Raw genomic sequence first — 11,840 nt, 5'->3', positions numbered from 1 at the left:
TCTTCAAACAAGAAAAGTAATGGGAAACCATGAGACAAAAACAGAAGCAGCTATTTTCAAGTGGTCCAAACAAACACTGGTAGGGTGGGTGGGACCGTATCTCTGGCCTCCATCCCTGGCATTTTCATGGGTCTCTTTGTCTTGGAGTTTGCTCCCTCTCTTTATCCTTCCATCTTGACCCCAGAGATAAGGCTTACCTCCCACTTACTGTAGACATGGCTTAACCCTGCCTGGGGCTTGCCAAGAGAAGACAAATGGCTCCCATCTTACTAGGGAAAAGGCCAGATTGTGTCTGTAAAGCCAGCATAGAAAATCAGTAGCTTGCTGTGTTAACACATCCTCAAAGCAAAAACCAGCTAAAGTGTCACCAAGGGGCTGGAGAATGGTTCAACAGTTTAAAGCTCTGGCAGTAGACCTGAGTTTGGTACCCAGCTCCCACATCAGGTGGCTCAAAACCACCTGTAACTTCAGTTCCAGGGGAACCTGACACCCTCTTCTGGCTTCCCTAAGTACCAAGCACGCACGTGCTGTATAAACAAACATGTGGGCACTAACATTATGTACAATAAATTATAATATTTTTAAAAATCACAAGAAAAGAACAGTGGCTCCCTCCACCTGCGTCACCCTATAGGACAGAGAAGCTATCACAGAATGTCTCATTTGGACCAAGCATGTGAACGAGGTATGCACTTGCTCAGGGCATTCAGAGAGAAGCAGGCTGGCTGCTGCTCTGCCCTTCCTGGCTTTGTGTGTTTCTCTTACCCGGCTCTAGCCACCTGGGCATCCTCGCTAACCCTGGAACCCGCCAACCGTGTCTGGACTTTAGAGATCTAGATCTTTTGTTCCTTCTGTCTAGAATACTCTAGATGCCATTGAGACACCTTCTATGTCTTCCTTCAGGACATGGTTCAAATGTCACCTTCTCTGTAACCTCCATGATGACTTTATTAAAAAAAAAAAAAAAAGGTACATACTCATGGTAGCCCCTCTCCACTGCTTCCCAGCCTCAGAGCTCTTTCTAGAACTTTCCCTACCAGAATATTTACTTTCTGTCTGTTCCTAGTAGTATCTATGGTCTAGATAACCTGCACCTGACTGTTTTGCTTAGTGTAGAAAGAGAGATTGTACCAAATGCTGCAGGTGGGTGTCATTTCTCAGGTGCTATTCAACTTGTTTTGCTTTTGTTATTTTGGTTTTGGACAGAATCTCTTGTTGGAATCTCCGGTTGTTTGAATATGCTTAGCCCACGGAAAGTGGCACTTTTAGAAGGTGTGGCCTTGTTGGAATATGTTCAGCCTTGTTGGAGGAATGTGTCACTATGTAGGTGGACTTCAAGGGCTCCTAGTGCTAAAGTTCTACCAAGTACAGAAAAGAAAGTCTCCTCCTGGCTGCCTTCAGATCAAGATGTAGAACTGTCAGTTCCTCCAGTACCATGTCTGCCTGCATGCTGCCATGTTTCCTGTCATAAAAATGGACTGAACCTCTGAAACTGTAAGCCAGCCCCAAATAAATATTTTCCTTATTAATATTTGCCTTGTTCATGGTGTCTGTTCACAGCAATAGAAACCCTAACTAAGACAGGATCTGATCTCACCAGTTAGGCTAGGCTAGCTGGCCAGTGAATTCCAGGGATCTGCCTGGCTCTGGTTCTCCAGCACTGGAATTGCCAGTGTACCACCATATCCAGCTTAAAAAAAAAGGGGGGGCTCCCTGGGTTGAATTCACATCCTCATGCTTTCAAGCAAGCACATTACTGACTAAACTACACCCATTATCCCACCCCCAGAAAAGAACTTCATACAAAACAGATGTTGAATAACTAGTGCTGAATGAATGATGTTCCCACTTTCACCACCAAATATTGCTTTCTTATTAATTTTCCTCCCAGAAAACTTAGGACATTCTCAATGCCAGCTGGAGATTCTGAAGCAGAAACTAACTGACGTGGCCTCACAAACTTGTCATCCTTCCAGCTAGGGGACTTTAAGCTGGAAGACTTTAAGGCAGAAGCTAATTTGCTTCAGCCTTTCCAGTCCCCACACCCAGGCACAGGCATGCTACACAGGCAACCGCTGCTCAGACCTTCACTAATACTCCTTCTTCCTACTAAAGTGGTTCCTTCCATACACATGGTGTGGGAATACATCCTTTCCACAGCCCAGGTACTAGACTCAAGAATATTCTACTTGAAAATGTGCATGTAGGAACCCTGCTCTCTGCTTCTTGGTTGTAGATGTGGTGTGACCAGCTGCTCAAGGTCCTGCTGCCTCAGCCTCCCTGCCTTCATGGGCAGTACCTTGAACAGAAATTACCAATCATTCCTTGGAAGCCCCTGTCGCCCAGCATCAACAAAGCCACTACTAACTTGGAACAACATTGGTCAGATTTGAATGTTCTGAGGCTGGGCTTTGAGACCTCTGCTCCAGGATGCACTCCAGAGAAATCTGCTATGGAGAGCTGAAAGCTAAAACGAAGCACTACAGAGAAAACAAAGCCAGGAAGGCACCTCTCCTCACCTTCTTAGAGACAGAGTTCAGGAACCAGAGAGAGAGCATTTTCTGCTTCTATCTACAGAACACAAACAACAGCTCACGCTGCACTGAGGACAAACAGGACATGAGTAGAGTTCTAGAACCAGATGACTAGTTAATTATAAAAGTGTTTGAAGGACATAGAGATGAAGACACAAGGCTCAGAAAACCTCAGGAAACACCAAGAATCTTGAACTCAGTCTAGAGACTTCTTGGGTCTAGACACGAGGAGGTGTCGGGTAAGGTTTTCTTTTCCAATGCTGTTTGGGTGCAGATTTAAAGACTGTATTGGCAAAGCAGCCTCTGATGTGTGGAGTCTGACGGTGGCCCAGCCTCTGATGTGTGGAGTCTGACGGTGGCACAGCCTAGGACAGTAGTTCATCCAGTTAGTCAGGTCTTGTTATAAGTGCTGTGGATCGAGCCATTTGACAAAAAATAGACAAAACTCACTGTCCCATGTACATCTAGTGGGAGAAGATTAAACGTAAGGAAATAAATGTGTATATCATAGAGTGGTACGTGGCATAAAAAGAAACAAATAAAAAAGCACATATAGATTGCTAGGGCTATCATCACGAAGCCCCACAGACTGGGCAGGGGAACAATAGAAACAATGACTTACAGCCCTAGAGGATGGGAGTTCAAGATGAGATGCCAGTGTGGTGGTTGGAATGGAATGGCCCCCATAGGCTCATGGGGACACAATTAGAAGGTGTGGTCTTGTTGGAGAAAGTGTGTCACCGGGGAAGGGCTTTGAGGTTTTGAGTGCTCAAGCCAGGCCAGTCCCTCTCTCTCACTCTCTTCCTGCTGCCTTCTGATCTGGGTGTAGAACTCTTGGTTTCTTTTCCAGCACCATGTCTGCCTGAGTACCACCATGCTTGCCGCCATGATGACAATAAACTAAACCTCTGAAACCGTAAGCCAGCCCCAGTTAAATGATCGCCTTTAGAAGAGTTGCTGTGGTCTTGGTGTCTTCACAGCCACAGAAACCGTAAGACAGCCTGTGATGCTGATTTCTTCTAAGGCCTCTCTGCTTGGCCTGTAGATGTCTATCTTCTGTTTCTTCACATGTTCTATATCTGTCTTAGTTAGGGTTTGTACTGCTGTGAAAAAGACCTTGATCGAAAGAAACTCAAAGAAGAAAGGGTTTATTTTAGCTCACACTTAATAGTCCCCAGCTGGGTGGTAGCACATGCCTTTATTCCTAGCACACAGCAGCCAGGCAGGTCTCTGAGTCCAAGGCCAACCTGCTCTACAGAATGAGTTCCAGGAGAGCCAAGACCACACAGAGAAACCCTGTCTTGAAAACAACAACAACAAAGCCCATTTAATATTCCACCACTGAAAGGAGCCAGATCAGGAACTAAAGGCAGGAACCCAGGGGCAGGAACTGAAGCAGAGGCCATGGAAGAGTGCTGCTTACTGGCTTGCTCTCCATGGTTTGCTCAGTTTGGTTTCTTCTATGCTCCAGGACTACCTGTCCAGGAGTGACACCACCCACAGTGGGCTGGCCCCTCCCACATTAATCACCAATCAATAAGATGCTCTGTAGACTCATCTACAGGTCAATCTGATGAAGGCCATTCCCCAACAGAGGCTCAGCCTTCCGAGGTGACGACATCTTATCACGATGAGATCCTGATCTCCAAAGCATCCCGAGCTCTTCACCAATTCTACTGTGTTACAGCCCAACCATGTGACTCGTGCCGCGTCTCCAAACATTCTGAGGTTGGAAGAGGTAATAGGAGTTTGAAGGATGGAGACACTGCAATGAACAGGAAGAGAAGACTCGTGTGTTACGTTTTTATTTTGATAATGTTTATTTTTATTATGAAAATGTCCAAACGGACTCATGAATAGAAAGCAAACAGAAAACCTTGAGCCAGTGCTTAGCATTAACAACCGATCAACCAGTTTCTTTTGTTTATGTTTGCTTTATTGTTGTTTGTGTTTTAAAGATATTACAGAATTGTGTCAACATGAATTTCAGCATAAATCTCCAAAACAAATACTTTTATGTAACAATAATTCCATTATCCCATTCATCGAAATTACAAAAAAAAGAAAAAAAGAAAAATCATTGACATTGGATAAATTTTCTGTTATCAAAATTAACTTTTCTGTTATCTGTACAAATTAGGATCTGTCTAGTCCGTTCACTGTGTTTGGCTGTGAAGTCTCTTACAAGGTATCTAGATCTCTAACCCGGACCTGATCTCTGTGCATGTTTCTCTTCAGCAGTGACTTGAGGTGAGCCGCTCAGTTTCTCTGGGATGCCCAAGCTCCTGAGATGTCTCTGGGATGTCCAAACTGGCTCCGTTCTTGCAAGGCCCACAGACTGTGTCTCCCTTTTCCTCATCTTCGTTCTAGATCAGAGATTACAGTTTGGCTTGGATGGTTTCTTGGCATACTTCACTCATGAGTCTGTTTCCTTGTGTGTTTTTAACCATCTTTGTAGGGGGCACAGGCCACTCAAGTACATTGTTAACACTGCTAAAATGTCTGGTGCTGACTGGCTGATCTCACCTGTTGATAGCCACGCATCTCCTCCCAATAAAAACTGCAAGGTGAATCATTTTCTGATTCTGTAATTTCCTCCAAAATTTACTCCATTCTTACGTTGATATAGAAGAACATGCCTTAATCCACCTGGCTTTCGGCTAAGCTTCATGGTGAAAAGGGAAGGCAAATTCTGGGTATTTTTTCAACATGGCCTGCTACCACTGTTTTAACTGAGTTACATTTAGAATACATTTGCGGAAAAAGATTTTTTTAATACTTATTTTTTTTATTGAGACATGGTCTCTCTACAGAGCCCTGGCTGTCTTGGAACACACTATGTAAACCAATCTAGCCTCAAACTCACAGAGATCCACCTGCCTCTGCCTCCTGAGTGCTGGGATCAAAGGTGTGGCATGAGCCCACCACTCCACTCCAAAACAAAATCTTTTTTAAACAGTTCCAAGGATGAGACTCAGGTTGTTAGGCTTCGTGCCAAGTCTTTGCACTGAGCCATCTTAACAGCCTAGAAGCCAATTTGTTAGGACATCTATAATGAATATTTGAAAAAATATCAGATTATCAGATACCAAAATATCTTTGGTGTCCTCTTAATCTGCAGATTAGCGTCTTTGAAGATTTGAAGACACGGAGTTGAAGAGAGAGAAGGTAGAAGGAGGAGGGGAGGGAGAGCCATCGTGGGAGTAAGAGAGGAGGAGAGGCAGGAGAGGAGGCAGTTCATCCTTGGCTTCAGAGGTGGTACCCAAATGGGAACTGGTAGCACCCTGCTTGAAGTAATCTGCCCCCTCCAGAGGTCACCTAGGAAGGCACTCTGAGTTCCACAATGGCAGAGTTCTTCTGGAACAATTGGCTGTGAGTTGCTCCATCCTGTGAATCAGGACTCAACACAGAATCTTAGCAACAGAGCTGATGGGTGGGCGGACCTTATTCCGACTTGGTAGCTTTTATGACTATGTCAACCTGTCTTCCCCTATTTAGGAATCATCCTGGCTCCAGCTTTCCTTCTAGATAATCCCTAAACATCCACGCACGACTCAAGCCAAGTATTTGTTGCTATTCAAGCTATACCGTCCATCCCCAGATTGTCTTCCAGCAGGTGAGTCATCACTCACACATGGGCCAGATGCCAGCTTCACCTGACTGGGCGGCTCTTCTGCACCTGAATTAATTAGCACCCCAACCGCCTAAATTCTGCTGCGCGCCCACTCGAGCACGGCTGCAATCGAGAGTTCTAGAGCTGTTTTTTAAAAAAGAAGAAAAGAGCAATATCTGGGAAATGAGCAAGACTGAAGACCGGAAGACCACGCCACGTTCAAGGCCGTTTCTTATCAGAAGAGCAGTAAAGAAATAGCAATTTATGTCATTTAGAGGCAAACAGCCCTTCCATCTGGAGTGCCTGTGGAATGAAAAGCACCCGCACCGGCAAGGGGGAGCGGGCTCCAGGGAGGCTGCCGCAGAGAAAAGACTGCCGGCACTCAGCTGCTCACAAAAGCATCTGGGCGTGGGGAGAGGGAGCGAAAGCCAACCCGTGATTTTGCGATTACGTTTTATGCTTTTGTGTCTCATGAATGCTCTTTTCCAGGAGCCCAACCCTGGGCTCACCCTCTGGAGGGAAGAAGGAACACAAGTACACAGTTACTGCCTACCTGGGCGGTGGCTACAGAAAGCCAGTAAGAGCAATTTGTTAGCAATTTGATAGTACTGTGTCCGGAGAATCGAAAATCGTTTCCTAGGGCAAGATAGGTCGCCGGGGCCAACTTTATCAACCCAAATAGTCACATGAACCACCTTTTCTTCCTGTCCTCGAGGCAGTTCTGAACATGAGCATTTGAATTACAGGAACTTAGAATACAGGGTGTGTGGACCAGCTACAGTGAGTGCTACTGAGAACCCAGCCGCATTCCAACCATGCCAACTCCTGGAGATTCTGTTGTGCGAGCTAAGTATACTGGGTGGCTCCAAGCAAGCTTCTAGGTGGTGGGAAAAGAGAGGGAGAGAGGAACGGGAGAGAAGAGGTGGGGCAGGATACAGCCAGCCTTGCCCTCACTTTCTCCTAGGACCTTGGCTAGGGAGTAACCTAGAAGCAGCCCTTCCTGCCTTCAGGGAATACTTAGTAGTGAGTCACCAGCCTTCCCTAATCTCCAGAGCCCTTTTAAGTTTGGTGGGATTCTCCTTCCTCCAGCCAGGTAAAACAGCAGGGTGCCAAGGCCTCAGGTCCCTCCCTGTGCCACATGGGAGATTGTCTTTTGCACTTTGGAAACCTTGTCAGTCAAGCATCCCTCTCTGACTCTGCCTACAGTAAAGACAGCAGTGCACACATCCCTCTCTGAAGAAACTCTGGGGATTGAAGCATACTGGGGCCAAACTTCTCCTCTGCATCCTAGGACTAGTTAGCCCATAGTGACTGCGGAACTTTACCCCTTCAGCCTGCTGTGAAACTTGCCTAGATGGGTACCCTCTAACCTGCTTCCCCCAAGGCCAGATGGGAAGAACACAGCAAGACGATGTTACAAAATGTATTTGAAAGCAAAACCTCCCTAGATTGTTTTGTTTTTGTTTCCTTGTTTTATCTGGCAAATATTCCCTGAATGTCTGTGCTGACAGGACTGTGGAGGCTGCCCACTGGAAAGAAAGGCAGCCCCTGACCAGCAGAGTGTTTCCTGGAGTGAGTCAAGGGAAAGGAGAGCAGCCGGCCAGGCCATCTCCACAGCAGCCCCTAGGTTGTGTTCTCACGCTGTGCCAGGGCACTTTGGCACCAGTCCCTGCTCCTCGTGTCTGCTCTCTAATTCCTGGAGACCTTGAGTTAGGGAGCCTTCATTTATATGAGACAAGATGTATCAAATTGGCATCTGGGAGAGAATGAGTCAGGACTGGAGACTCGGCTTTCACAAGACCCTGATTTTGATTTTCCTACCCACTGACACTTCAAAAACAAACAAAATCTGCCGCTAATAAAGTAACGTGAATATTTTTCCTTCCTTCCTTCCTTCCTTCCTTCCTTCCTTCCTTTCTTCCTTCCTTCCTTCCCTCCTTCCCTCCCTCCCTCCCTCTTCCCTTCTCTCTCTCTCTCCCTTCCTAGCTCTCCTTTCTTTCTCCCTTCCTCCTTCCTTCCTTCCCTCTTTCCTTCCTGACAGGGTCTTGCTATGTAGCCCTGGCTGCCCTGGAACTCACTATAGTAGTGGTCTCAACCTTCCTAATACTGCAACCCTTAAGTACAGTCATTCATGTTGCCTTGACCCACGGCCATAACAATATTTCATTGCTACGTCATAGCTGTAATCTTGCTACTATTATAAATCGTAATGTTAACATCTGTGTTTTCCAGCAGTCTAAGGCAACCTTTATGGAAGGGTCATTGGACACACACACTCCCCCCACAAGGAGATCACAGCTCACAGGTTGAGAAACACTGTGCTATATAATAGAACAGGCTGAACTCAAACACTATCTCATGGAGACCCACCCACCTCTACCTCCTGAGAGCTGGGATTAAAGGCGAGTGTCATGCCTGGCCTATGAACTTCTTTAAGTAGCTGATAACTCACAAAGTGAAATCAGTTCCAACGTTGCTTATCAGCAGAGCGTGTCCTAAGGCCTTTACTATGCTTATTATAAGCCCAACGTAGCTGCTGCCACACTGGAGGCAAAGATGTTTTATATTTCATCTGAAGGTTTGATTGTGTTAATCCAGGAAATAATCTGACCTAGGCAGAGAAATAAGAGAGGGTGTACACACAAGTTAATTAACACGCAGAAAGGGGGAGTAAATAGCACATATAAGATTCTGAGAGGTATCCACCAGAGAAGATTGCTCAGACATGGACTTGCCATCTGTCAACTACGTTGGGTGTTCAGGATCCCAGAGTAGCACTGAGCGTTTCTCAGGGTGACCATTTAAGCACAAAAACCATGTTCTGGGTTGGCATACTTCAGTTAACAAGAACAGTTAGCCAGAAGCAGAACTACAGAAGCCAAAAGCAAGGTTAGTGTATTTTGAGACTTTCCCAGAACTATGGGCTTTAATGGATTAGGCCTTTGTTTTAGTTTTGACAGGTACTGCTGACCGCATGCTGAGTTCTATGGCCTGAATGGTACTTTCATTATGGAGTCAGTTGTGGTAAGGTCTGAGGTCTTACTAGGGTTTGGTGCCCTGTCATTTAAGACACAGTAGGAGCATGGACAGTTGAAGCTTTTTGAGTAGAAATGTGGGGCTTCTGGGGAGGTAGCAGACAGACTACAGGTAAATGGGGCCCTTAGACTGGGAACCTGGGCTTGCATCCTGCGATGTTTTCTGGAGGAGAGTTAGAGAGACTACCTGGTAGGAGGGGCCACAGCTCAGTGACAAAGATACCAAACCTTCTTCCTCAGTCGCCTGACTTGATGCAAAGGCCTGGCAGCTTGAAACAAAGGCTTTGCTGGCCGGGAAGTTTTCTCAGTCAATGGGAAATCCCCCTCCTCCAGCAGTGGACCTGTCCAGCAAGTTCAAGGCTAGTTCAGGACCTGTTTATCTCAAATTTGTGGCCCTATCAGCCTCCCTGTCTTTGTTCAAACTGACCAACCCTAAGTTAGTCAGACCCTTAAGATCCACCAGCCCTTGAAGAGATTTCAGACTGTCTGGCTTTGCAAAGGATCTTGCTCTCTGTGTGTTTGTGCCTGTGTGTGTGTCTGTGTGTGTGTGTGTGTGTGTGTGTGTGTGTGTGTGTGTGTGTCTGTCTGTCTGTCTGTCTGTCTGTCTCTGTGTCTGTGTCTGTGTCTGTGTGTGTGTGTGTTTCCTCACTTGAATAAAAGCCTTTCTTCACCTCTTCGCCGGATGATTCCTTGTTTCTGAGATTCTCCCTGCAGCTACTTGTCATGCTTGAGATCTTTCCAGCCTTTTAATTATTTAACTGGCCGAGAAAACAAACCTGATCAAGGCCCCTAGCTGGTAGCAGCTACAAGTTCTTTTCTTTTTTATAAAAGGATGATTCTTTGGAGTCCTTCATGTGTCAGATCTGCAGATCCTCTTAGCTAACTCAAATTATGCTAAGGGCATCAATTTGGGGTGGACCTTTTGATCTCCTGGTACACGTGCTCAAGGAAATGTCTGTGGGCTAAGGAAAAAGAAAAACAACAACAAACAAACAAAAAACAACAAAAAGAAAACACAAACTACAACAACAACAAAAAGAAAAAAACAAACAACAACAAAAAGAAAACCAGATGAGATACAGCAGGTGTTAACCATGTCTTCATTAGAGCAGTGGCAGGCACTTCAGACACTGCATAGATACCCATGAAGTAAGTAGAGTAAAGCTTAAAGGTCCCCAGTCTGACTCCTTAAAGAATGCAGCCATTGGGGAATTATTTTTTGCCGTACACACATACACACACACACACACACACACACACACACACACACGCATGCATACACGCATATATATGTCATTTATGTTAAAATCAGAATACATTTTATTAATTATTTGGGAACTTAAGGCAATGTGTTTTGACTATATAAGTTTCATTGGTTTTGTTTTCTCAGACAGTCTCGAGTATCCAAGGCTGGTCTAGAACTCCTGAATCCTCTGCCTCCCTATCCCCCACATGCTGTTGTTATAAGTATGTACCATCACTCCCATCTGGGGATCCCCCATTACAACCATCCTAGCAGAATTCAGTTATTGAAGAGAAACCCTTGTGCCTTTCCCCTTAACTCTCAGATGATTGAGACAACAGAACCCAAGAATTGGAATTTCCTCAAGAATCTCACACTGAAAGAAAGAAACGGCTAATCCTGGTCCCAGACGAAGGGGGAGCTTGCCTCCCAAAAAGATCCAAGCCACCTTGCAGGACAGACTGGAGTCCAGACAGTGATGAGAAGCAGTGCATCCTTGGCCAGGATGGCCTCTGGCCCTCTAAACCTGAATATAGCATCAGGACTCAGAAGGTGGGTTTTAAGTCCTCCTGCCAGTGTGGCCACATTGGTTAAATGTCTTTTCTCTACTTCTTGCTATTAATTAGTCTATTGGAAAAGGGTGGCAGAGCCTGGCTGGTCAGAGCCACCGAAGCCCACACTTTGACTCTAACAACTCTAGTAGCGATGTCTAGGTGTCAGGGCAGACTATCAGGATGGAGGGGGAGCAAGATACAGCTCCCGAAACCAAATGACATCCCAGGTTGATGCACGGTGAGGCAAGGGGCCACTAGTGCTCAGTTGCTGAGGTACAGCAGGAAGTGGAAGGGAGGAGGAAGTTTGAAAGGGAAGGGGGGGGGTGCCCTGTCAACTCAAACCCGAAACAAATGGCTGAGGTTCCTACTAACCCATGAAAGCAGAGCTGGCCCTACCTGTTTCAGTATCCTTCCAGCTGGCATACCCCATTCCCCGTACTAAACTCCAGATACTGGGATGGGCTGCTTTCTCTGCCCCTAGCTGCCCTTCCCTATATAATCCAACCATTTTTGTTACGTGGTCCTTTACTTTCCTGGCCTCATGGTCTGGGTAACCCCTCCCCACTCTTTCCAGGTGGGTCCTCAGTCTAGCCATGTTCACTCTGGGACTCTCCCAGATGTCCCTGCCTCTGGCTATGCTCTCTCTTTTATCTAGAATAAATGGTCTCCTCCCCTCTCTCCCTATATGGCCCAGATCAGGGTCATCTTCACTCTGGACTCTTCCAGACATCCCTGCCTCTGGCTATGCTTTTCCTTTTTTTCACAATGAACTTTCTCCTCCTCTATACCTAGGGAAAGTCATGCCCTTCCTTTTTATTTCTATTTTTCTTTGGTATATCAGTCTTAAGGAGGGACTGGTCA

The sequence above is a fragment of the Grammomys surdaster genome, unplaced genomic scaffold (assembly GCF_004785775.1).
Source record: "Grammomys surdaster isolate TR1022 unplaced genomic scaffold, NIH_TR_1.0 63, whole genome shotgun sequence".
In the NCBI taxonomy this organism is placed as follows: domain Eukaryota; kingdom Metazoa; phylum Chordata; class Mammalia; order Rodentia; family Muridae; genus Grammomys; species Grammomys surdaster.
This window is presented reverse-complemented; position numbering follows the sequence as displayed.